The sequence below is a fragment of the Triturus cristatus genome, chromosome 3_2, assembly GCF_964204655.1.
Source record: "Triturus cristatus chromosome 3_2, aTriCri1.1, whole genome shotgun sequence".
Lineage (NCBI taxonomy): Eukaryota > Metazoa > Chordata > Amphibia > Caudata > Salamandridae > Triturus > Triturus cristatus.
In genome coordinates, this window is record NC_140584.1 from 117325806 (window position 1) to 117351905 (window position 26100).

Sequence of the window (26100 nt, forward strand, 5' to 3'; positions counted from 1 at the left end):
GGGTACAATTTTTATCCCTATATGTAACCCCCTTGTCCTGGCGCGTAGGTAAGATACATTTACTCTTTTTGTTACGCGCACCTTTGTGCAGCTTTCCCCCACGCTTACGTTTTAAATTAGAAGCGTTACCTTTTACTACATCAGGGTGGGTACATTCAGGTGCTAGCTCACTGTAACATGGCAGGAAACTTTGCCGTCTACCTGCTTCCACAATTGGATAGGCCATATAAGAATCTAAACTAGCATCAAAACCACTTATGTCCAGTACAGTTGAAAGTTCCTCTTGTTGTAAACATGGTGTTTGAATAGTCTGGGTCAATGAAGGAACGGGTGATGGTACTGTGGCAATTTTTCCCAGAGAAGACTTTCTCATGAACACGGGGTCAAGAGATAGTCGTCGTTCCGTTAATGCTATCTCTTTCTCCAAGGCAGAAACTACCTTTGTAAAGAAAGCGTCTATAGTGCCCACTAGACCAGTTCCTGCACCTACAGCATGCGGGTTGGTTTTCAGAACCATGATTATGGCGCCACGAATCAATAAATAACAGTATGAAAGCGGGAAAAAGGGTTTACACTTACAATAGCAATATCACTAAACAAAAATACATACTCTTGAAATCTTACTGAATATAAAACTTAAGAGGGGAGGCCCAGTGCAGTCTCTTCCGGTCTTTGACGGGCAAGGACGGGCCCGCCCTTGGCCCAGGCTTCGCCCGGGCGAGCCCGCTCGCGTCCCGCGCTGAGGAGCACCTGTGGCTGTTTTCAAGCCCCCCTGCGCTGCCTGATGACAGCTGAGGCAAGCGCCAGGAGTGGGCTGCTGGGTAGTGTAGTTTCCTTCCAGCCGTTCCCCTCACAGCAATCTGTGTGCAGCCAAAGCCGTTTTGGCTGTTCCCCTCACGGCAGAGATAGGAGAGATGGGCTTCAGGCAAGGGTCACCGGAAGTTTTGCTGGCGCGTCCCGTGCTGCAGAGCACCTGTGGCTGTTTTCAAGCCCCCCTGCGCTGCCTGATGACAGCTGAGGCAAGCACCAGGAGTGGGCTGCTGGGTAGTGTAGTTTCCTTCCAGCCGTTCCCCTCACGGCAATCTGTGTGCAACCAATGCCGTTTTGGCCGTTCCCCTCACGGCGGAGATAGGAGAGATGGGCTTCAGGCAAGGGTCACCGGAAGTTTTGCTGGAGCGTCCCGCACTGCGGAGCACCTGTGGCTGTTTTCAAGCCCCCCTGCGCTGCCTGATGACAGCTGAGGCAAGCGCCAGGAGTGGGCTGCTGGGTAGTGTAGTTTCCTTCCAGCCGTTCCCCTCACGGCAATCTGTGTGTAACCAACGCCGTTTTGGCCGTTCCCCTCACGGCGGAGATAGGAGAGATGGGCTTCAGGCAAGGGTCACCGGAAGTTTTGCTGGCGCGTCCCGCGCTGCGGAGCACCTGTGGCTGTTTTCAAGCCCCCCTGCGCTGCCTGATGACAGCTGAGGCAAGCGCCAGGAGTGGGCTGCTGGGTAGTGTAGTTTCCTTCCAGCCGTTCCCCTCACGGCAATCTGTGTGCAGCCAACGCCGTTTTGGCCGTTCCCCTCACGGCGGAGATAGGGGAGATGGGCTTCAGGCAAGGGTCACCGGAAGTTTTGCTGGCGCGTCCCGACTAGTGATTTGATGATAAACACTTCAATTCATTATGCTAATAAAATATACATTTCAAGAAATAACCACTCGACACAGTTCTTCAAACAATCAATTTCTTTATCTAATTAAAATTGCAAGTCAAAATCCTTTTTTTTTTTTCTTTTTTTTCAGTTTTAAAGGAGAATTTATTGAAGTTTATTTACAACAGAATAACAATAAAGCATAGTATTAAACTCATCTCAAGTAGAAAAATAGAACGTCATAACTAAGAGAGAGGAATAAAAGACAGGGGGAATAAATAGAAGGGAGAAGTGCAGAAAGCATCATCAAATAAAACAAAAACAGTTGCAGTAGAAATGTAATCAATGTCATACAAAATTATACAAAAGAATGAAGAAATAGATCAAACGTACAAAAACTCCTCCAATAAAAAATATACAAAATAGTCATAAAACAAGCAATAAAAGTATGTACATGAAACCATCAGGAATGCTGTCATGGGGGTTTGGGAACTTCTTCTGTACACGGATTATGTAGGGGTAGGGATCGAGCAGACACATCTAAAAAATCTGTAATGGGAAGCCATAATAAATCCCGTTTAATGGCAAGTGTAATGGGATAAACATAGGCTCTGTCAAGTCTATGATGATAACAAACTCCATACCACCAAGCTTGAAAGGAAACATTTGAGGTATCCTTCCAAGATTTAGTGATTTGCTGAAACGCTACAGCTAGAAGTAAATCAATAATGGACGTATTGGTGGTGGAAGAGGACCATATGTCTGAGAGACTACCTAAAAAGATATGTGAAAATGTAAGAGGGAAAGAGGTGGAAAAAATCTTATTGATCTGAGTCCACACATCAGTCCAAAATGTATGAATCCTCAGACAACTAAATAACATGTGTTTAAGATCTGCCCAAGACGCTGAACAAGACCAGCAAGAGGAGGGGATGGAAGGATCAATTGTATGCAGTTTGGCAGGAGTAATCAAAAATCTGTTATATATAAAAAATAACGTTTGAGTTGTATTCGCTGCTCTAGAGGATTTCCTTATCTTGATCCAGACCTTTTGCCAGAGTGAGACAGAAAATGTGTCCTCTACATCTGATTCCCAGTCCATTTCTGTTTTAGATTTATCTCGAGTGCTAGGAGTACCTCTTAGTTTTGTATATATCTGGGAAGCAGAAGAAGAAGCAAGTAAACAAGGGAGAGAAAGAGGGGATAAATTAGTGTGAGTGATGGAATCAGAAAGAGCGTCATAACTGGTTTGCAAAACCGTACTCAATAGATTATATTTGGATTCAAATGATTCATGCAAAGAGAAACGAGATTGAAGGGTAGAGAAGGGAATACAAGTGCCTTCATCAAACAATTGATGAGTCCAATTAATACCAAGGTTATTCCAATCTTTCCAAAAAAGCATCCTATTGCGAAGTTTAATAAGAGGGTTATACCACAAGGGAGAATGTAAAAAACGCGAACAGTTATCTAAACCTCCCAGGAAAAGAGGAGAAAAAAATTTCTGAGAATTTTTAAGAATAGGGAGAGAAAATTTATTGGGAATATGGGACAGCGATACAAATTCCTCAAAAGTAAAAGGATGAAAAAAAGATGATTCAATCTCAACCCACAAAGGCTTTGAAATGGTATCAGATTCCTGCTAAGACAATAAGGGAACAGAATGTTTAAGGAAAAATGAGGAATGATAAGAGGCAAAATCCGGAAAATTAACTCCACCCAACTGCTTAGGGCATTTAAGTTTTGCAAAAGACATTCTAGCCTTTTTATGCTGCCACAAGAACTTAGACAGCGTAGAATATATATTCTTATAGCAAGATTTGGGGATATTAACTGGAAGATTAGAAAGGTAAAATAAAATAATGGGAACTAACATCATTTTAATCGAATCCAGCCTTCCCCACCAGGATAAAAACAAAGGATGCCAACGAGTTGTAGAGTTCTGTATCATTGTTTGTAGATTTTTAATGTTAAGTGCTACAGTGTCTTTAATAGAGGATTTAAACCACAGGCCTAAGTATTCAGAGGGAGAATTTCACATTTGTCCACATTGAGTTTATAATCAGAGACTTTCGCAAAGTCAGATACTTCCGATAAAAAGGATGGAATAGAGGATTGTGGATTGGAAATGAATAAGAGAATATCATCCGCATAGGGAGAAAGTTTCAAATACCTATCTCCATAAGGGAAACCAGTAATATCCGTATTCATACGAATTTTTATCAGGAAAGGCTCTAGTGCCAAAATGAAAAGAAGAGGAGAAAGAGGACACCCTTGTCGGACACCTCTGAAGAGAGGAAACGAAGAGGAGACAAGACCATTAGCTAAGATAAAAGATCTAGGAAAGGAATACAATAAAGAGACATAAGCAAGAAATTTCTGGCCAAAACCAAACCAATGAAGGACTGCGAGCATAAATTGCCAATTAACCCTATCAAATGCTTTTTCAGCATCTAATGCAACAGCAGCTAAAGAATGTGGATAGGAATGAGACTTACTCAGTACATTAAAAAAGAGGCGAGTATTGTCAGAAAGGTGACGCCCTTTAATGAAACCGCATTGTTCCTTACCAATTATGTTAGGTAAAATTTTGTCAAGACGGAGCGCAAAAATTTTTGCAAAGATCTTATAATCCAGATTGATTAAAGAGATGGGCCTATAATTTTTACATAAAGTATGGTCTTTATTATCCTTAGGTATGAGACAAATTAAGGCCTCTTCAAAAGACCCTTCAGATTTTTTGGACGATATAAAAAATAAAAATAGTTGGTGAAGTTTGGGAACAAGCAAATTAGCCATCTGGCCCAGGAGCCTTACCTTTTTTGATTATCCGAATGGACTCTAAGATATCCTTAGGACCTATATCTGCTTCTAATGGGGCAAAGTCTGTGTCTGGAAAGGAAGGAGAAGGAATGGAAGATAAATAATGGTCAATATCTGTTAATAGAGGAGGAGATTCCGGAGTATAGAGATTTTGATAAAAATTAGTGAACTCTGCCAGAATATCTTCATCCTTATGAAGAGTGAGATTCGACGAGGAAACAATAGACTCAATTTTTGTGCGTTCTTGTTTAACTTTGAGATATTTGGCAAGAAGATTGCCTGCCTTATTTTGCGCACAATAATATTTGGCACTGGATTTAAGTAGGATTAGATTAGCAGATTCCGTGGAAAGTTTATTAAAGGAGAGTTTGGCCTTGAGAAGTTTATTTAAGTCAGATTGAGATTTAGTTAAATAATAACAATGTTCCAATTGCTTAATTTGTGTATTAATTGACTGTAAGGAATGGAATGCAACACGCCTTTTATGGGAAACAAACGAGATAATGAAATCTCTAGAAGCAGCTTTAAAAGTGTCCCATAATACCTGAGGGGATATCAGAGGAGACTCATTTTCAGTAAAAAATAAGGATGAAAATTCAAGGAAAGCTGGGGTAAATTTGGGATCTAATAGGAGAGAATTATTAAATCTCCATCTCCTAGTACCTTTTATGGGGGGAAGTAGATCAAGGCGCAAGGAAACTGGAGCATGATCAGAAATTAAAATGGAGCCTATTTCAGAATGGGTAATGTGTTGGATCAGGGCTTTAGAAACAAAAATGTAGTCAATCCGGGACTGTGAAGAATGAGCTGGTGAGTAATATGTATACTCCTGAAGTGTAGGATGGCAAAGTCTCCAAGAATCAACAAGAGAGCGTTGGGATATAGTAGATGTGAATTGAGTGTGCATGGAAGAGGGAGAAAAACGTGAATGGGATTTTCGGTCTAAAATAGGGTCCATAACCATATTGCAATCCCCTCCTAAAATGAGATAGTCATCAGAGGATTGCATCAACGAGACTAATATCTGGGGCCAAAATAGTTTATCCTGTATAGAAGGAGCATACAAATTAAAAAAAGTTAAAGGGACTTTATCAATCAACAAAGATACAATGACCCATCTACCATCAAAATCATTGTTTTGATTTATAACTTTGACATTTAACCGCTTATGACAGAGAATTGCAACACCATTACGTTTCCCTGAACCAGGAGATGCAAATACATGTCCTACCCAATTACGGCGTAATTTGGTAACTTCAACCTCTTGTATATGAATTTCTTGTAATAGCACAATATCTCCCTTTAAGTTTGCTAAATGCGACAAAACTCGTTGCCGCTTAATGGGAGAACCCAAACCCTTAACATTCCAAGTAAATATATTTAGCGACATCTAAATATATACCTCATAACAAAAAATATCACTTATGTAAGAAACAATCAAGCAAATGAATACCCAGAACCTCATCATATAAAAATTGGAAAGAAGTAACATTAGCACAAGAGGAGAGCAAGTCAAAATCCTAACCAGTGCAATATAATCTTGAGTCATAATTACCTGTTCTGGCTAATTGTCGTTCTCTAAGTCAAAATCGGGTCCTCAGAAAATCATCAAAGAGTCTAGCGTCCCGTCCTCTGCTGTCTGCGTCGTGAATAGCATTGATCAGGGTGCGTCTCAAGATCGTAGGGTGGTAACCTAATTTCCCTCTCTGGACTACTAATATTTATACTGAAATTTTGCATATAAAGGAAACATTTCATAATTTCTAGTCATTTCATTGGCTGAATTGAGCCCCGTCCCAAGATTTAAAGCAACAATTTTGATGTTCACATTTGGATGATGTATTAAACTAGGCGTATGGGAAAATCGTTCCCAGGTCAGGAAAGTATCAGTCTATTGTGGAAAAGGTGGCTTTTGGTTCCCAACTGGCAACATTTCTTCCATGTTCAGGGACATTGGCTTCTCGCCCAGAGTAGTCTTCATGGACCTGGTACAGGGGTTCAAGGAGAGGTTGCTACGTAGTCAGTGCAGACGCCTTCCTCTGCTGTCAATTGCATGAAGTCATGTACTTTAATGTGGATTCAGTTGGCGGCCATCTTTTAGCAGGCCGAAAAAGTCAACTTAAGGTAAAGAAACACAAAACGTAATTAATACATGGAAATGAATAAAACAATGTTATTCCCTTGCTAATACCCTTATGTGTATGCATTTATCTAGCCATATGCGACAATTAAAGCCGTTAAATGCGGGTTTATCTAGGCGCAAATCACATAAACAATGCTTAAACTAAACATATCATTTTTAATATGCGTACAACCTTAGTTCACCTATTAATTTAGCCATGCAAATGCATTCCCACGTATGTTCTCTTGATTAATAAGGTTGGTTAGTTTATCACAGCACACTGTTTAATCATTAAAATTATCATTTAGTCCTTTTAATATAAACATATATAAATGGATTGGGTATACCAAATAATTTTATTTTACCCGCTCCAGCAATCCCCCCTTTGGTGATTTTATCACCACCAAACAACCCACAAATTTCAATTTGTTTTTCCCTTTTGCAGAAATTTGAAATGTCCTTTTGCTTAATTAAAATTCAGTTTCCCTTTCATCTTCTCTCTGGGTTCTATCATACATGCTCTCCTTCCACTCTTCCATTTCTATTTCATTGAGATCTTTTTCTGGTTTCTTTTCTCTCTTTTTGTAAATGTCTCTTTTAACCTTCTTTTTATTTCTTCTATATCTACAACACATACATCCTAATCTAAGTAGTAATAATACAAAAATCACACAGGTTAATGGAAATAATATTTTCCCTATTATAGTACTACCTAATTTACCTAAGAAAGCTTTTATAGCAGCCATCTTATTACTAATTCTAGTCCAGATACTTTCAACCTCCAGTGGTTTTATTTTGTCATGCAATTCTATAATATTTTTGATATAGACTTTTAGATCTCTGCTTTCGTCAGGAATGTAAGTGCAACAATGTTGAACTTTCAGCATTCCACAGACTCCACCCTCTTTTGCCAATAGAATATCAAGGGCAAGTCGATTTTGCATAATCATAGCACGCATGGCAACCAATTTAGTATTTACCAATAGAAATCCTCCAGCTGTGCTTGTTGACAAACGATCCACAATAGTGGATAGTTTCCGAATATTATTTGCATTCAAAGATATTCCCACTGCTGGTATCAAGGCTCCAAAAATATCACCTACAATTTCTAACCAGGTTTCTCTTCTACTACGCATTAGTAGGTTATTTGGTCCACTATTTTCTACTCTATCCATGTGAAAGATCTTTGGAAAAACCAGGCCTACATAACATGTGCCATACCAATGGTCAGGCAGCCTGTAATAAGCCTTGTTCCCACAAATATACGACAATCCTGGGTCTTCTCCACCTCTAAATCCCCATCCAGATGCAATGAAGTATGTATCATGACACTCACTTGTCCCTATGTATATGTAATCATACTGGGATCTTTCTCTCATGATGCATAATTTGCCTTTCTGTGGTGAATCTATAGCTATGGTTGGTCTAACATCACCTTGTGTTTCCTTGTTCCCATCTATTGCCCAAATGTTTTCCCCTTCTTTATGTCCTTCTGCATTCTTGTGTATTTTCAATCTTCTCTCCTCAACCATATCCAAGAATGTTTTCTCTTCTGGTTTCAAACTGCAAGTTAAATTGTTCTTAAAAATATATTCTAGGGTTAATCCTTTAGTTTCTATGAAAATTTCTCCTAATGTATTAGCATCTTTAGCTGGATTTAATTCTTTATTCATGGGCAAACGTCCAAGAATATTATCTATGTTAGACAAATTATACTCTAATTTTCCTACTTGATAAAATATACTAGTCAAGACGCTACATGTTATTCCATAAGTTGCTGGGAGGTGATGATAAGTCACCCCTTCTGAAACAGATGAAGGTAATTGCATGCAGACGTAGCAATCCCTTACTTCCATTGTTTTAACATATTCATACAACAGTTTTGAAAACACATTGCTAGAGAAATCATTTATTGACCTATCTTGATGCACGTGCTCTGTGCTTGTTCTAACCGGTATTACTTTTTGTGAGTTTTTCACTATATTAGTCATATTCTCAGTATGTCCTGCTAATGTATCTAGAGTTACTTTGAAAGAGATCAAAAGAGCGAGTACGCTCCAAAGAAGCATTAATAATCCTGTACAACAGCAACATGTCTTGCACCATCTTCTCATGAAGGTACATCTACTCTTGTTATCATCTATGTTAGCCATCTTGTTAAATCTAACCGTGTCTTTAGCCTCCTTTACTCCGCCTCCTTTAGCTTTTAAAGCTAAACTTAACAGGTTGTCCAAATATTGCAATTTTTCTTATTCAATCCTCTGTATTCCTACAAGGATCGCCTAAATTACTCAGCTTGGCCTTTCGTCGTTTTTCACTTCTGTCTCGTCATCCACATGCAGGATTTCCTGATCTTCCGCTTCTTCTCCGATGTCGGATAAGATAACTCTCAGGATTTCCCCAGTCTCTTCTTCTTTTATCAGTTTCAGCCAAGTCTCCTCTGGATTTCCTTGACTATCTGCCTCTTCTCCTTGTTCAGGCAGTGCCACGTATGTCCATTCAGGTGACTTATATTTCTGATTTGGCTTCCTTGCTCGTTTGTTTGTTTCTGACACTTCTGTTTCTCCCTCTTTCTCTGGATGCTGACTAGTTACTTCATTCACTTGTTCAGCCTCTGAGGGTTTAGCTCGCGTCAATCTGAACCTTAATTTCTTAATTTTATTTGGCCAAATATCTCCTTTGGCGTTCCTTCTTGTTTGTCCGTCTTTGCCATTTCTTTCCTCGATCCAAGTTCTCTTTCTCAGAACTCGACCTTCTGGTATCTCTGTTTCGCTGTCCTCAGATTCTGTTTCATTTGATTTTTCCTTTTCAGAAGTCTCCTTTTCCACCTCTTTGGTTGGCCCTACCTCTGTCCCTCCTCGGGTCTCCGACACGCAATCTTCTTGCTGACTTATTGTCCCTTCACCTGTCTGGATGTTGCAGTTCCCTACACCTCCTCGGGGATCTTCCGCAATCTGTCCCTCTCTTTCTACAACTGTCCCTTCCTCTTCTTCTTCCAGTATTTTCTCAGGTGGAATTTCTTCTACTCTCTCATTTGGTGTAAATGTTACTTCCGACTGAATGTTCTTTTCTTTTCTTTTCTTCTTTCTGTGTTCACCACTTGCGGTTTGCTCGTCTCCAGAATCTGAAGTGTCTGAAATCTGCAATCTTTTCCTCAGAATTTCCTCTCTGGGGGTCTGAACTAGTCTTGGCTCATTTTCCCCCCTTTCAGGGTTTGCTTTTGTTTTTGTGTTTTCACTGCTTGACTCATCACTTGATTCTGATTCATCAAAGTATTCTTTTCCAATACCGTCTGCTGGATTTGGAACTCTCAGAGTGTGACTAGCATGTATCCAGTTCTTCAGTCCTGCACACTTCACAGCAGTTGTAGTCAGGATGACCTGTCTTGGCCTTCCCCACCTTGGAACCAGGCAGTTTCTTCTTCTGTGTACTTTTATCCTTACCCAGTCCCCTGGGCTCAAATCATGGGCTGGTTTTCTTTCAAGAGTGGTGGCATCCGCTCCAACCTGGTGAAACACAGAATGAACTGCGACAGCCAGGCCTTTACAGTAATCCAAAATCATGTCATCAGTTATAGTCATCAGCTTGTTGACTGGCACAAACACATGTCTCATGGCACGGCCCATGATGATCTTGTGTGGACTCAAACCTGTGGTTCTATCAGGAGTAGACCTAATGGTCATCAAAACCAGAGGCAAGACATCAGGCCATTTCAACCCTGTGGCCAAACACATTTTTCCAATTCTATTTTTGATGGTACCATTCATTTGCTCGACCACACCAGAAGCCTCTGGTCGGTAGGCACAATGCAGTTTCTGTTGTACACCCAATGCTTCACAAATCAGTTTCATGATCTCATTGTAGAAATGTCCTCCTCTGTCTGATTCAATGGTTATTGGGAACCCGTACCTTGGGATGAATTCCCTCAACAACAGCTTGGCCACTGTGATTCCATTATTTCTTCTGGTCGGGTATGCCTCCACCCACCTAGAGAACAGACAAACTACCACCAAAACATACCTCAGTTTGTTGTAAGGGGGCATTTCAATAAAATCTACTTGCATTCTAGTGAAAGGTCCTCCTTCCCGACCTATGGTACCCAGACTCACCACTGTTTTTCTTCCTGGATTGTACTGTTGACATGTCAAACATCTCTGACAGAGACTTTCTGCAATCAGCCTGAATTTTGGATTATACCAGGTCTATTTAAAGGCCCTTATCATGGCATCCCTTCCCAGATGTCCTTGGCCGTGATACATCCGTGCCATGGTTGGCATCATGCTATCAGGCATTACTGGTCTTCCATCACGATATACCCACACATGATCTTTTTCTCTGGGGGCACATCCTGCTTTTACCCACTGTCTCATTTCCTCATCCCCTGCTTCATCCTGCAGTTGCCTCACTTCTTCTCATGTTCCCACAACGTTAGTAAACATTATGGAGCAAAAAGACCTTTCCTTTTCTTTAGACCGATTGATCGAATATTTGTTTCGGGCGCAATACTGAGCCATGTCATTAGCAAACCGGTTTCCAGTAGTGATGTAATCACTACCTTGTCCATGAGCAGCACATTTCACCACAGCCAATTCTTTGGGCATTTGTATTGCCTCAAGCAATTTTCCCACCACTTCTGCATTCCTTATGGGAGTTCCACTTGAGGTCAGGAAACCTCTTTGCAGCCATAGTTGGCCAAAATCGTGGACAACTCCGAAGCCGTACTGGCTGTCAGTCATCACAGTCACTCTTGCATTTCTCCCAATCTTGCATGCTTTGGTTAATGCCACTATTTCTGCTACTTGAGCGGATCTAACTCCCTTCAAGGGTGATGCCTCTATAACTGCTGAAACTGTACACACTGCATAGGCTGCACTCAACACTCCTTCTTCCATTCTCAGACAGGATCCATCCACAAAAAACACATGATCACTTTCTGGCAGTGGTAGGTCTGTTATATCAGGACGGGGTTTCGTGCAATAATCAAGCACATCCAGACAATCATGATCAGCTTCTTCCCTTATCTCCACCCTCTCTGCATCAGGCAAAAGTGTAGCTGGATTCACATTCACACATCTTTCCATACTCACATTGTTCGCACCTAGAATGACCTTTTCATACTTAGTCAGCCGACTATGTGACATGAACTGTGTTCGACTCCTTGTCAAAAGGATCGCCACACTATGGGGTACAAACACTTTTACTGGATACCCCATCACAATTCCCTCACTCTGCTCTAGGCTTCGGCATTTGGCCGCTACCGCTTTCAGACATCCTGGCAGACCTATTGCCACTGGATCTAGCATTGATGAGAAATAGGCTATTGGCCTTCATTGTCTTCCATGTTTCTGTATCAACACTGAAAGTGCACACCCATTTCGCTCACTACAGTATAGCTCAAACTCCTTTTCATAGTCTGGCATACCTAGTGCGGGGGCTTCACAAAGACTGTTTTTCAGCTGTTTGAATGCCGCCAATTCTTCTTTGTTCAGTTCAAGGGGGTCTTTCACCTCACTTTTTGTCAATTTCACCAATGGTTTGGCAATCAGGGAGAAGTTACTTATCCACTGACGACAGTACCCAACAATTCCTAGGAACATTCTTACTTCTCTTTGGGTCATTGGAGCTCTCATTCCTCTAATGATTCGGATTCTGTCTATGGTTACTTTCCTCAGGCCTTTCTCAATATTATGACCCAAGTATGTCACTTCCTTCTTACAGTACTGCAGTTTTGCTGGAGATACTTTAAGTCCTCCATCTGCCAAGTGATTTAGCAAAGCTATGGTATCTGTTTCACAAGCTTCACGTGTCTTTGACGCCACCAATAGGTCGTCAATATACTGGACCAAAACTGAATTTTCAGGCATAGTAAGGCTTTCCAGTGATTTCTTTAACAGCTGATTGAAAATGGAAGGGCTTTCTGTGTACCCCTTTGGGATTCGGCACCATGCCAAAATACGGTTTCCAACCCTGAATGCAAAAAGTGGCTGGCTGTCATGATGCAAAGGTATGGAAAAGAAAGCATGACACAAATCAATTACTGTATACCATTCTGCATCATGTGGGATCTGATACAAAATTACTGAGGGATTTGGAACAATTGGACAACAGGAAACGACAATCTTGTTAACCTTTCTCAAATCTTGTACAATCCTGAATTTCCCACTTGGCTTTTTCAGTCCCATGATAGGCGAATTACACGGACTGCTCATTATTTCCCTCTGCACTCCTTGCTGGATCATCTTCTCAATTAAAGGGGTTACCCCTGCTATTATTTCTGGGGTCAGTCTGTACTGTGGAATGTTGGGGTAAACAGCTCCCTCTTTTACAGCAATTTTCACTGGGTCTACATTTCTCATCAGGCCTACATCTTCCCCAGTGATGTCCCAGACCGCTGCTTTCACTGTCTGTTTCAATTCTGGGGGCAATTCATCTGGATTGAATACAGCATAGGTTCCAGCAACCTCACACTCTCGATTAGCTATGGTCATTTTATACAGGACATCCTCATCTGGTGTTTCAAAAGCTATTCCGTCTGGTGTACAGAATATGGTGCAATTCATTTTGCACAACAAATCCCTTCCTAATAGATTCACAGGACTGGTGTCACACACCACGAATCTATGCATGTCTGAGAATTTCCCTATTCTGACCTTTACAGGATCAGTAAGGTACGTTTTTATCTGGGTGTTTGACACACCAACTACTTGGATTGTTTCATCCGAAAGATGAAGATTTTTCACATCTGCTGATCTGACAGTGGATCGTGTAGCTCCAGTGTCTACTAAGAAAGTAATGTTTTCATCATTAACTTTTCCATCTTCAAATGGTCCTGTCTGATCTATTTCTAGAGATGCGCCAAGTAGGCACTCTGCTTCCTCTTTTCGGCACCGTCAATAGATTTCTTCTGGCTCACTCTCATCATTGTGCATCCAATATTGTGACACAGCGCTCACGCGTTGCGGTTTGTTTACCTGTTCTTCATTGTAGAATCCTGTTTCTTTGCTATATCTCTGTGTACTTCGGCTCTGTGGTAAGGGTGGTTTTGGCACCTGATTCTGTAGACCGACAGCCTTCTGCTGTTGCGGCGATGGGCCACTCCCCTCACACTGCACCTGTGGATTTAATGACAGATTTTCATCATTAGCAAGAGGTGGATTTTTACACTCGGATTTCCAATGCCCTAGCCTGCCACAGTTGTGACAAGGAAATTTCTTCTTAGCCTCCTCAATGTTACCCTTTCCCTTTCCTGGACCAAACTTTGATTTTATGCCTGGATTATTGGCTTGTTCTATTAGCTGAGCTTCCTGCCTCTCTGCAACTTTTACTTGAGCCCACATTGCCTTCTCTTTTAGTTTCCGCTGTTTTGCCTCAATTTCATCACTAAAGTATTTAGCATGTCTCAGGATCTCATCTATTTTCTTACTCTGCCAGTCCACGGTGTGCTGCTTGATCATGTCCCCAATCTCAGGACGCAGACCATACACAAATCTGAACACAAAATGACTCAGGTCCTTTTCTCCAAGGTTGTCATCCCCACTAAACTGTCTGAACGCCAGAATTAGCCTCTCATAATATGCATGGACTGACGCTTTCGCTTCTTGATGTGTTCGATCTATTTTAACCCAATCTGTTTCTTTCGGGAGCACTTTATTCTTCAAGAAGACCATGACCTGTTCATACTTCTTCATGACCTCTGGGTCTGGGGCTCCTGTTTTGGGATCCCTCGGGTATTCTTTGGTGGGCCAATCTATGACTATCTTACATTCTGCCCACAAATCTGCTGGCACTATTATATCAAACAGGCTATTTAGATCAATCCATAACACTTTCGATAGTTTCACACATCTGTCTACCTGTCTGTACCACTCGACCGGCTTTTACCGTAATCGAGGGAAATCATTGGTAAATGACAAAATGTCCTGTCTGGTCCATGGGACATGCACATATCCTCCTCCTGGAATCTCTCTCATAGGTAACTCCATTACCACTTTTTCTTTTTCTCTCACAGGAAACGCCGGGAATGTTATGTCTGAGATTTCATCTTGCTTTCTATACCATCTGCTATTCCACTTATCCACATCTCCCCATTTCCTTAATACTGTGATTATGTCCCTAATCTGCCCTATTCGTCCTGCAGCGTTCAGATTCTCAATGTCTTTTTCTGTAAAATCCACTCGGTAGGGCTTTTGTAATGCCTTTACCTTGTCCATGTCAATTCCCATTTCACTCGCTATTTCTGCTAGTCTGTCATGTAAATTCTTCGCTCTCCAGGTGATGCTCTTGCATAGGAACAGTAGTTCCTCATCTTGGTAGTTTTTCAGCTTTTCTGTGGGAATTGTCCCTACTATCAATTCTTCTAACACCATCCTCAATTTCGCAACATCAATGGTATGTGATTCTTTTTCTTTATCCTGCAAACCTTTTAGCCAGTCATTCAAATCTTCAGTAGTTATGCTCACTGACTTCGCTGCATTCCCTGGTTCTGTCAGTCTCTGTGGTTCTAACATTGATCCCTCTACCCTTCGGCCTTTCTCAGCAGTATCGGAACAATAAAATGGATTCTTTGACACAGGAAGTTCACTTTTACCCATAGCATGTCCCCAGAAACTTTCTTTCGTTTTCATCAGGGGCTGTTCTGCCTGTCTTTGGTTCACATACGGAACTGTTAGTCCCTGCTCACTGTTTTTCTGCTTCTCAAAAATAGGCATAACAGGACCTATGGTCACAGGAACTGTAACTGCTTCTAGATTTTTCGTTAGTTCCCTTATTTTCTCAGTCAATTCTAAGGTGGTTTCTGCTAGTTCTCTAGAATTTTCATTCTCAACCTCAGTCCCTTTCTCTTTAAGTGAATTTCTCCGTTTTACTTCTGGGGTCATAACTTCTGTTTTAATGATTCTCAGGGTCTCCCTCACTGGTGTTCCTGAAGTGGGCGTTTCTGGTTCCTGTCTGTATGGAGGCGGGCTCTTGTAAAACATACCATCTAAAACATCGTCCTCTGTGCCACTAGCCCCATACCTCCGGGTTTCTACATGATTTCTTTTTTCTAGACATTTTCTTCCTCCACTTTCCCATTCCGTTCTAAGAGTAAATAATCCTTCGGTCATACTGGCATCTCGCCACCTCCTCATTCTATCGCTATGAGTTTCTCGATCATTCGGCCGCCCGAACATGTACCGGTACCTGGATCCATTTCTCTGCTTTTCTCGCTCATGCATCTCATCTTCCCACTCCCCACTCTGTCAATGCCTCAAACTGCGTCGGCCTAGGTCGCGGATCTAAACCCATCATTCTTTCCTGTAAGTTCCTTAATATAGCCAAATTAAAAGACCCATCCTCTGGAAACGCTAAAACTCCGTCTTCCTTTGTATATTTTACCCAATTGTCTAACCAAATACAGGTATGGTACCCATATTTCGCAACCATAAAGGGTGCGGGGTCTTTGCTGGAGGAAGTAACTGTCCTTCCCTAGTCACAATTTTCTTGTCTTTTACAAATAAATTTTTCAATTTACTAAACACAGACTTTTTCTTTCTCTCGGGTGAATGATAATACATTTTCCCGTCTTCCGTGAACTCTTTTAGTCTTCTATACCTTGGTATGATCTTTAATCCAATAATAGCGCGACTCTTACTCACGCACCAATCCTGGCGCGTCTACGTCACTGTCACAACTTCCAATCCCTGCGCGACTCACACTCACGCACCAATCCTGGAGCGTCTATGTCGTTGTCACAACTTCCAGTCCCTGCGTGACTCACAATAACGCACCAATCCTGGAGCGTCTACGTCACTGACTAGCTGTCCAATCCCAGCGCGGTCCTTCTGACGTCTACAGTCGCTGCAGCGGCTTCTACTCCTGACTCCTGTCCTCAGTCTACCCCTCCTTTACAAAACTACTCGGTAGACTTTGTTTAAAATTTACAATACTGGTTAGTTACAAAGTACAAACATCTCCATTGTCTGCTCCGCTAACCACAGAATAGCAAAAGACCTTTCCCACAAAAATCCTGTTTTCCCGAGAGCAGCGCTTACCTCTGCCCTACTACAGAATTATTACGTCCGTTGGCAAAGTAGCACATCCCTCTACTTCACCCTTCTACCACGCATTAATCAACTGTTCTCTCCGGAATTAAAACACATAGTTGGAAACGTAATGCTCCTGAGAAGTAACACCAGAGTTCCGCAATTAATTCAAATGCTTATTTCATTCACGCACTTTTACAAAAAAAGTACTGTTCATTCACACAGAATCCTGCTTTTCTGAGAACAGCGTACAGTCTGTCCTACTACAGAATTATAACATTCGTTAACAAAGCAGTGCTTACCTCTACTCTGTCCTAACAAGCTCAGAGAACACCTGCTACCTTTTCAATAAAAAGCGTTATCGGCATACCTATTGGTTTCCTGGTACTTTAGACTGAAATTTCACAAATAACTCTTTGCTATCGTATAAACTTCTCTCACACAGAAATGATCTCTAATGGCGACACTCAGCGATGCCACCGAATCGAACCCAGACAATGCGACGCGCAACTTCAATGTTTACGCGTTTCCCCGTGTACCTACGGGCAACCACAATCCCGTCTTTCCCGAGAACAGCGCTTACCTCTGTCCTACTACGGAATTGTCACCGACTTCTTACATCCCAGAAGCCGTACAGACTACATAGAACTCACTACGACTTCACCATATAGTGTTAATACATATATCAACATCAATTGATAATCAATAAGCTATATATACATGCCAAATCATCAACTAGAACAATAAACTCATCTCTTAGCTTCCCAAAATACTGGTAACTATATATATATATACAACTCATCAATCCTAGACAATAAAAACCATCATCTTGCTACCAAGAAAACTGGTGCAGTTCAGAACACAAAATCTCCTCCTGCTTCCACGGACGGAATGATTTCACAGTCACACGCACATACACACATCACACGCTGGTGGGGCCCATAACACCAACATTCATTCTCATCAATCTATCCGTGCCTACAGGGAAGAGAGGTCTTCAATTTCCCTTCCGAACTACAGCTTTATTTCCCTTGGATGGAGGAGACCACATCTATTTAATTTTATCCTAACAATTCCTCCATCCGGAGGCCAACTGGATCATTTAGTTGACTAGTGATTTGATGATAAACACTTCAATTCATTATGCTAATAGAATATACATTTCAAGAAATAACCACCCGACACAGTTCTTCAAACAATCAATTTCTTTATCTAATTAAAATTGCAAGTCAAAATCCTAACCAGTGCAATAGAATCTTGAGTCATAATTACCTATTCTGGCTAATTGTCGTTCTCTAAGTCAGAATCGGGTCCTCAGAAAATCATCAAAGAGTCTAGCGTCCCGTCCTCTGCTGTCTGCGTCGTGAATAGCATCGATCAGGGTGCGTCTCAAGATCGTAGGGTGGTAACCTAATTTCCCTCTCTGGACTACTAATATTTATACTGAAACCACTAAAGTTACTAGCATTTCCTTTCCAGTCAGACACAAGTCCTTGACAATTTTTTCACAAAGGTGCAGTACCACAATCCATGTGTAGATTTCCTTTTTCAGTCTGTCACGTGTACTTTCTGATTCTTCCTATAAGGTGCTGCACTGCAGCTAATGTCGCTCCTGAATCAGACAAGAATCAGAACCATGCTGCATGATTTTAGGCCATCTGGTGATATCACACAGGCATCTCTAGTTAAAACAATCACCACTGCCCCCTCAGTCTCCAAAAGCCTTTGTATTTTGAGGAGAGCGAACACCTTTAAACATCTCCTTTAGTTGAACGTGTAAAGGAAACATAGTAACAAATTTAACGATTGCAGAGCATAGAAAGGAAGTAGATTTAACACGTAGATTTACATATTGACTTATTTTCTCAGGGCTAAAAAAATTGCCAATGCATGTTTACAATAGCAGTAGTTATAGCAAATCTGAGCAAACCGTTTTATGCTCTAGATGAGGATAGTAAAAGCAATCTGATATTTATAGAATTTACTAGTCCTTGGAACTAACAGGGAGCAGCTATTCTGTGTATCAAGCAAACTCTTTGTTTGAAGGTGCAAGCGCATAATTTCAAATAGAAATTGCTTTACTCTTTGATCCGATTTCACAATATAGGTGATAGATTACATTGTTAGCCAAGACAGATATGTATTATGAAGGGTATGTGAAAAAAACATCTTTGTTTTTATATTGAACATGCTGTTATAATATTAAAGCTTCAGGCAACCCCAAAATAGGAGAAAGCATGCAGTGTTTACAGTTGTAGTGTCTTAACATCTTCTCTCATGAGACTACATGCTGCCTCAGAGAGAACATCTTGTGGGGAACATAAACAGACCAAGATAGCCTAAGTCTAAAATGGTTGTCTGAAGATTTGCATCATTGTGGCTTTGGCCATTGATCTCACAAGAGTGGCCTTTTCGAGGTCGAGCCACTCTGATCTGAAAATAGAAGTAACAAGAAGAGGGTCATATTAGGATACGGTTTACCATCATGTACTGGCCCATGTTTTAAACTAACAAAACAGGGAAAGAGAAGTGGTATGCTTTAATTAATAGAGGTGTTATTATTGTCATCAGAGTAAATAAATGGCAAACAAAACCTTGAGGATATGTTAGATATTTGCTAATGTTTCTCCACAAACAATGTAAGTTAGCATTGTTATGGGATATTGTAAAACATTATCATGTGTTAATTTAATTGTTATTCAAAATGATTGAGAAAATCATTTATCTTTACAGAATGCTGAAATTGTCCTGGAATTAGTCTGCATATGGAAATTAAGAAATAGCTTAACATGTTTCCAAGCAGAATGTTTTGCATCTAGTCTGAGAATTCCTCCTTTTCAAGATGACGTGCCTGCATTCACCAAATCGTCCTTGGCAAATGACGAAAACAATACAACTCATTGCACTGCAATTGAAATATTTCCTAGGTGGCAGAATAAAACACCAACCAGCCAACCGCATGTGTTGAGATATGTGTTGAGCGATGTTGACTCATATGAAACCCACCTGAGGTCAAATCTATGTATATTTTTAAAAAGGAATAGAAAAATCTCTGATAGTCTGCCCCAAAACCATTGAAATTCAGCATTTATAGTTAGACTTTTGATTATACTTATCTGAAGAAACTATAACTCGTGCCATTAAGTACCTTTAGGCCACAGGTTTTACTTTCTTAATATAAGTGTTAGACCTGGCATCATTGGTGTGGGTTTCCCCTGTATTTTTGCCTTTGCCTCCGGTGTTTTTGCTGTGTGTTGGACTCCGTTTTGTTGGCCTAGTGCAAGTGCTTTGTAAAATGTTGTTATGGATTAGTAATTCAATGATTGGCATATTTGAATTATTAGTCAGTTCCTAGAGCAGTGCACTGTGTGTGCCTAGGGCCTGTAAATCAAATGCTGCTGGTGGGCCTGCAGCACTGATTGTGCCACCCACATAAGCAGCCTGAAAAGGTAATTCAGGCCTGTTGTTGCAGACCTGTGTGCAGTCTGGTTACAGCATCTGGCACTCATTTTGTGAATCTCACGTTAATACGTTTAGCTATTTAAATGCTTTTCTCCCGGCAATTGTAAGGCCGCTTTAACTTAACATGTTTGAACGAAACAGTCATGTCCACATATATTTCTTTACAACATATGTTTGTACTCATTTATTGTAGATTTCCCCTGAGGAAGGGTGCTTAGAACACCCGAAATGCATTGGGAATAATCTTGTTTTGACAAATCAAGCATTTGAAATCTTCAATTTGAAATTCCTTCACCTTTTGATGAACTCTCCTCTGAATAAAGAAGGATTGGACAACATTGGTTACTATTGTTTTCATCATCACTGGCTTTTTTTAAATATAGGATTCCACATTGTTTTAAATGTAACTAGGGTCGCTACTGTTCAGACTAAAATATGATCAAATTGTAAATACTCATGTTTGAGTTTTTATGGTAGTGCTTACTTTGTCCAGAACTACTGGGTCCTGGTTTATTTGCTTCTTTCGAATTGGTGGTTAGGTGGAACCACCTCAAAGCGAGCACACCAACTTTAGTATTGTTATGTATATGATGTTTCAATTGATACTTTGAACACATAGAGTGCACTACAGCTGTCCTCACTAGTTTTGATTCACTTTATCTACCACAGACAGCAACAGTTGCACCGCCACTATGTCTTTTGAAGAAATACTTCACCTTACAGACAACAAAGCTGAAACCAAAGTTTATAGCGAAACAGAGGCACATGAGATATACGGCCTTATTAGGGAGGTTCGCTCTTTTGATCTTACACAAGGTTCCACAACACAGCAGCTAAGACAGTTAGAGTATCTGATGAGACGCGAGATAAACCAAAGGTTGCACGCAACCACTTTGGTTCAGTACCACAAGGCTAGCAGAATCACTAGAGGATTACGTTTACCAATCAAACCTATGATGTTTAAGATGAACAAGCAGTTCATGAATAAATGGTACTCCATTTTGAACAAGTGTCCTCTGGATTTAATCCTTTCAATCGTAGAGGAACTATCAAGTGTCCTAGTTGGTCTAGAGCAGGAGATTAATGAACTACAAAACTCTTTAAAAACACGTATGGAGGGTGATTCATGGGTTAAATCTCTGGAAGAAATTAACAACAAACTTGATTCCTATGCTAAAGAAATTCATGAACGCAAGGTGCGTAAATTCAGGCATGACACCATAGACTACAAGCTGGACGAGGTCTATTCATGGGCCAAGGTATACGCGCAGAGGCGCGCATACCAGAAACATGGTAATACTTCTTCTGAAGAAAGTCTGGTTTCAGTGAGTGAAACACGTACATCACGTCCACCTGTACCTACGGCGTTAACATCTGTGCCCACAGATGTACCGTCTACATCTACCTCCAAGGTTTCTTTTTTAGAGACAAGTCCCGCAGCAAACAATCCACCGACCACGTCAGCATCAACACACACAGATCTAGCAAAACCCGCAGGGGTCGCAGAAAACACCAAACAAACCACCACAGGGCGCAGACAGAAGAGGAATTAGTGATCAACATCTCCTCTACTTCACTGACCAATTCACAAATGGCTGTCCTTAAGAAAGGTACATCATTTGTACCTACACATCACACGAGAGCTTTGGATACTGAAATAGACCTATACAAATGTTTGAGAAAATTAAGACTTAGGTATTTCTTTTCCAATGTTGAACCCACACAAACAGCAACATCTGAATTCAAGGAATTCAAACCCAAAAGCAGATACATTGCATCCATCTCCCATAAAGTCATTGACTCCTTTGAAACATTGGTCAAAAAAGATCTAGCTGCGATATCAGTTACATCTCACAAACGCAGCAATCTCACTACAATGGACAAGAAGGCTTTACAATCATTGAGAATGAATAAGTCTATAGTGTTCCTCCCGGCAGACAAGGGGGGAGCACTGGTTGTTATGGATCGCAACTTTTATGAGTCTAAAGTTGAAAGCATGCTTTCAGACCAAACCACATATTTGATCCTAACCAAGGATCCCACAACAGAATTTCAAGAAACTTTATGGAAATTACTGACACATGCTCTTGATATGGCATGGATTTCAGAAAAAACACGTGATTTTCTATATTCACAATTTCCTCGTAGACCTGTTATATACATGCTGCCAAAAATACACAAGAGCATTTCTGATCCTCCCTTTAGACCCATTGTGTCGGCGTACAACTCGATACATGAACCACTTGGACAGTATTTTGACACGTTCCTACACCCTTTTGTACAGTCAGATGCTACTTATGTACAGGTCACTACCCACTTCTTGAAACTACTTAGAGACTTGGTTTTGCCATCTTTCAATAAAATCTGGTTAGGTACCATTGACGTGTTGTCACTCTACACCTCGATACCTCACTCCGAAGGCATCGAGGCTATAGAGTGGGCTCTACTACAACAGGACAACATACAGGCTGATAAGATTTTCCTTCTGGAAATTCTGCAATTCAGCCTTTTCAACAGTTATTTCAAATGGAAAGACACATTTTTCTTACAGACCAATGGTACTTCCATGGGGTTTGCAGGGGCACCTAGTTATGCCAATACATTCATGATGAAATTTGAACAAGAACACATACTTAATGATTCACGGTGCACTGATCATTTAATCATGTACCGTTGTTATATCGACGACATACTCATCATATGGCATGGTAGTAAAAGTTTACTGACATCCAACCTCAGTGGCTTGAATGACATCAATCCCAGGATCCAATTCACATACAATCTAGACACAAAGAAGATCTCTTACCTGGATGTTAACATTGAACTGCAAGGCACCAATTTGGTAATTTCAGTTTTAAAAAAAGCCACAGATCGCAACAACACACTACTGTACAGTAGCTTTCATCCTGAAACCCTAAAGAGACATCTCCCATACTCTCAATTTCTGCAAATTAAACGCATTTCTTCTAATCAAGAATTGTATACAACTTCATTGTTGTCCTCCAAGAAGAATTTCATAGACCGAGGGTACCCCAATAGGGTAGTTGAGGCATCAGTTAAACGAGCAAATGAATTACCCAGGGAGCGATTACTTGACAAAATGGAGAAACCTTCATGTCCAAGGGAGGTGTTTGTTTCTACATTTTCTACCCAATCATCCATCATTAAGAAAACCATCCTACGCAGATGAGATTTGTTACAGTCTAACCCGATTTCCATAACGTTTTTGAGAATCCTCCCATTTTTGCTTACAAAAGATCCAGGAATCTAAAAGAACTCTTGATGAGCAAACCCAACATCGATACTGGTCCACACAAAGGTATGCAAAAATGTCACAATTGTTCTCACTGTAACAATGTTCTCGTTGGGCACTCCATACCACATCCATGGTCTGGTAAATTAATACAACTAAGATTCACTGCAAACTGCAATACGCAGAATGTCGTTTATGTGATCCGTTGCCCGTGTGCTCTACATTATGTTGGTAAAACAGAAAGGACATTGAGAACACGAATCACGGAACACAAGAGTAGAATTAGGACAAGCTCACTCAACTCTCCATTAGCCAGCCATTGGACATCAGCACATCACTCTATTGCTCAACTCAGATTCTCTGTGTTAGAGGTTATCACTAAACACACCGACAGAGACATGTCTAGATACATTACACAAAGGGAAACCTTTTGGATCAGGTATCTCGATACCATGGTTCCAAAAGGTCTCAATGACAAATTGGAACTTTCTTGATTTCGCTAGGGGCAGCCTTGTAGACTAACCTGAAGTCCCTCATCATAGTTTTGGCATGTCCCAGATGCACAACTGGACAACACCCACAATCATGCTTTACACGGCGTGCTTTGTATTCATTGTTTGCAGTATTATGAGCAGACATCAGTTTGCACATGGCACTTCACTTTTTCACTTTTTATTGGACACATGTTTACTTTCGGTCGTATTGAGATTAGACGTTAGGATTAATCATTCCAGCATTTTATGTTTTATGTTGATTGTACATGATGACCTATATTTATATGTGTTGTACGCTCAATAAGAGCATCACATTGTTATTTTTTCAACCATGTGTATCATCATCGTAAGATTTTGATTGTTATCAATAACTCTGAAGCTCTAAACAAATTGTTTTCGATCTCATGCTGATCATATGTATGCTTTTCTCATAAAATCAATAGTGCATTGATGACATTTTGTTATTAGGCGGACATCAGGATGTTAACAGTGTTTGTTATTGTATGTTCCTAGCAAGCATATATCTGCCAAAGTAAAAACAGGCAATACATGTATTTCACTGTTCTTTGCTTTTTTGTTTTTAGGCTACACGGGCTAACCCGCACCACACTTTTTGTCATCACACTAGGATGACTGCACATTCTTTCTCTGTTGGTCACCTGTTTCATTTCCATTTCTATCACACTTGGTCACCCGTCCCATTTCTATTTTTAATATACTTGACGCTTCCCGCCACGTCACTGGTCTTTCAGAACTATATGCGTCACTAGGTTGTTACATAATAGACGCAGTCTATCGCTGGTCATTATAGCATATGCGTCACCACGGTGTTACGCATTAGACACAGTCTATCCTGCCAGCGCATACACCGAGGCGAATGATACAGGATCTTCACGACGTTCACTTGAGTAAGTTAATCTTCTCAGAGCGCTCCTGGTTTTAATGCGCATATGGTTACCTTTTTTTGATAGTCACGTTTTATTTTTAATAGACTTCGGTCGTTACCTGCTGTCAAGCCCCAAATAGGATACCTGTCGCTTGATACATATACAGGTGAGACATACATCTTCCCCGTATTAAAATTGGTGTACTTTTACACTGCACTTAGCATGTGAGTAACTAAGGTAATTAATGTTACTTCACAGTTATTGGGATAACACAGACAAAACCCATGATAGTGTGAGATTACTGATCGTACCATTGGGTAATTCATTATTGACTAACAGCTTTTACCGCAATCCCAAGGTAATGTCAACACATCCAGCTGACGCATTTAATTGACGCGCCTCTTCTTTCTCTTTCCATCACTCTCACAAATTTTGAACTCACTGTTTACTTTTTTTATAATGGCCGTCACCTGCCCTTCTTCATCACGGGTTTGTCCTTAGCTCTTCATTTTCTTCACGTTTTCACCCACAATACAACTATCTGGTGTGTCTGGTTACAGCATCTGGCACTCATTTTGTGAATCTCACGTTAATACGTTTAGCTATTTAAATGCTTTTCTCCCGGCAATTGTAAGGCTGCTTTAACATAACATGTTTGAACGAAACAGTCATGTCCACATATATTTCTTTACAACATATGTTTGTACTCATTTATTGTAGATTTTCCCTGAGGAAGGGTGCTTAGAACACCCGAAATGCATTGGGAATAATCTTGTTTTGACAAATCAAGCATTTGAAATCTTCAATTTGAAATTCCTTCACCTTTTGATGAACTCTCCTCTGAATAAAGAAGGATTGGACAACATTGGTTACTATTGTTTTCATCATCACTGGCTTTTTTTAAATATAGGATTCCACATTGTTTTAAATGTAACTAGGGTCGCTACTGTTCAGACTAAAATATGATCAAATTGTAAATACTCATGTTTGAGTTTTTATGGTAGTGCTTACTTTGTCCAGAACTACTGGGTCCTGGTTTATTCGCTTCTTTCGAATTGGTGGTTAGGTGGAACCACCTCAAAGCGAGCACACCGACTTTAGTATTGTTATGTAAATGATGTTTAAATTGATACTTTGAACACATAGAGTGCACTACAGCTGTCCTCACTAGTTTTGATTCACTTTATCTACCACAGACAGCAACAGTTGCACCGCCACAATGTCTTTTGAAGAAATACTTCACCTTACAGACAACAAAGCTGAAACCAAAGTTTATAGCGAAACAGAGGCACATGAGATATACGGCCTTATTAGGGAGGTTCGCTCTTTTGATCTTACACAAGGTTCCACAACACAGCAGCTAAGACAGTTAGAGTATCTGTTGAGACGCGAGGTAAACCAAAGGT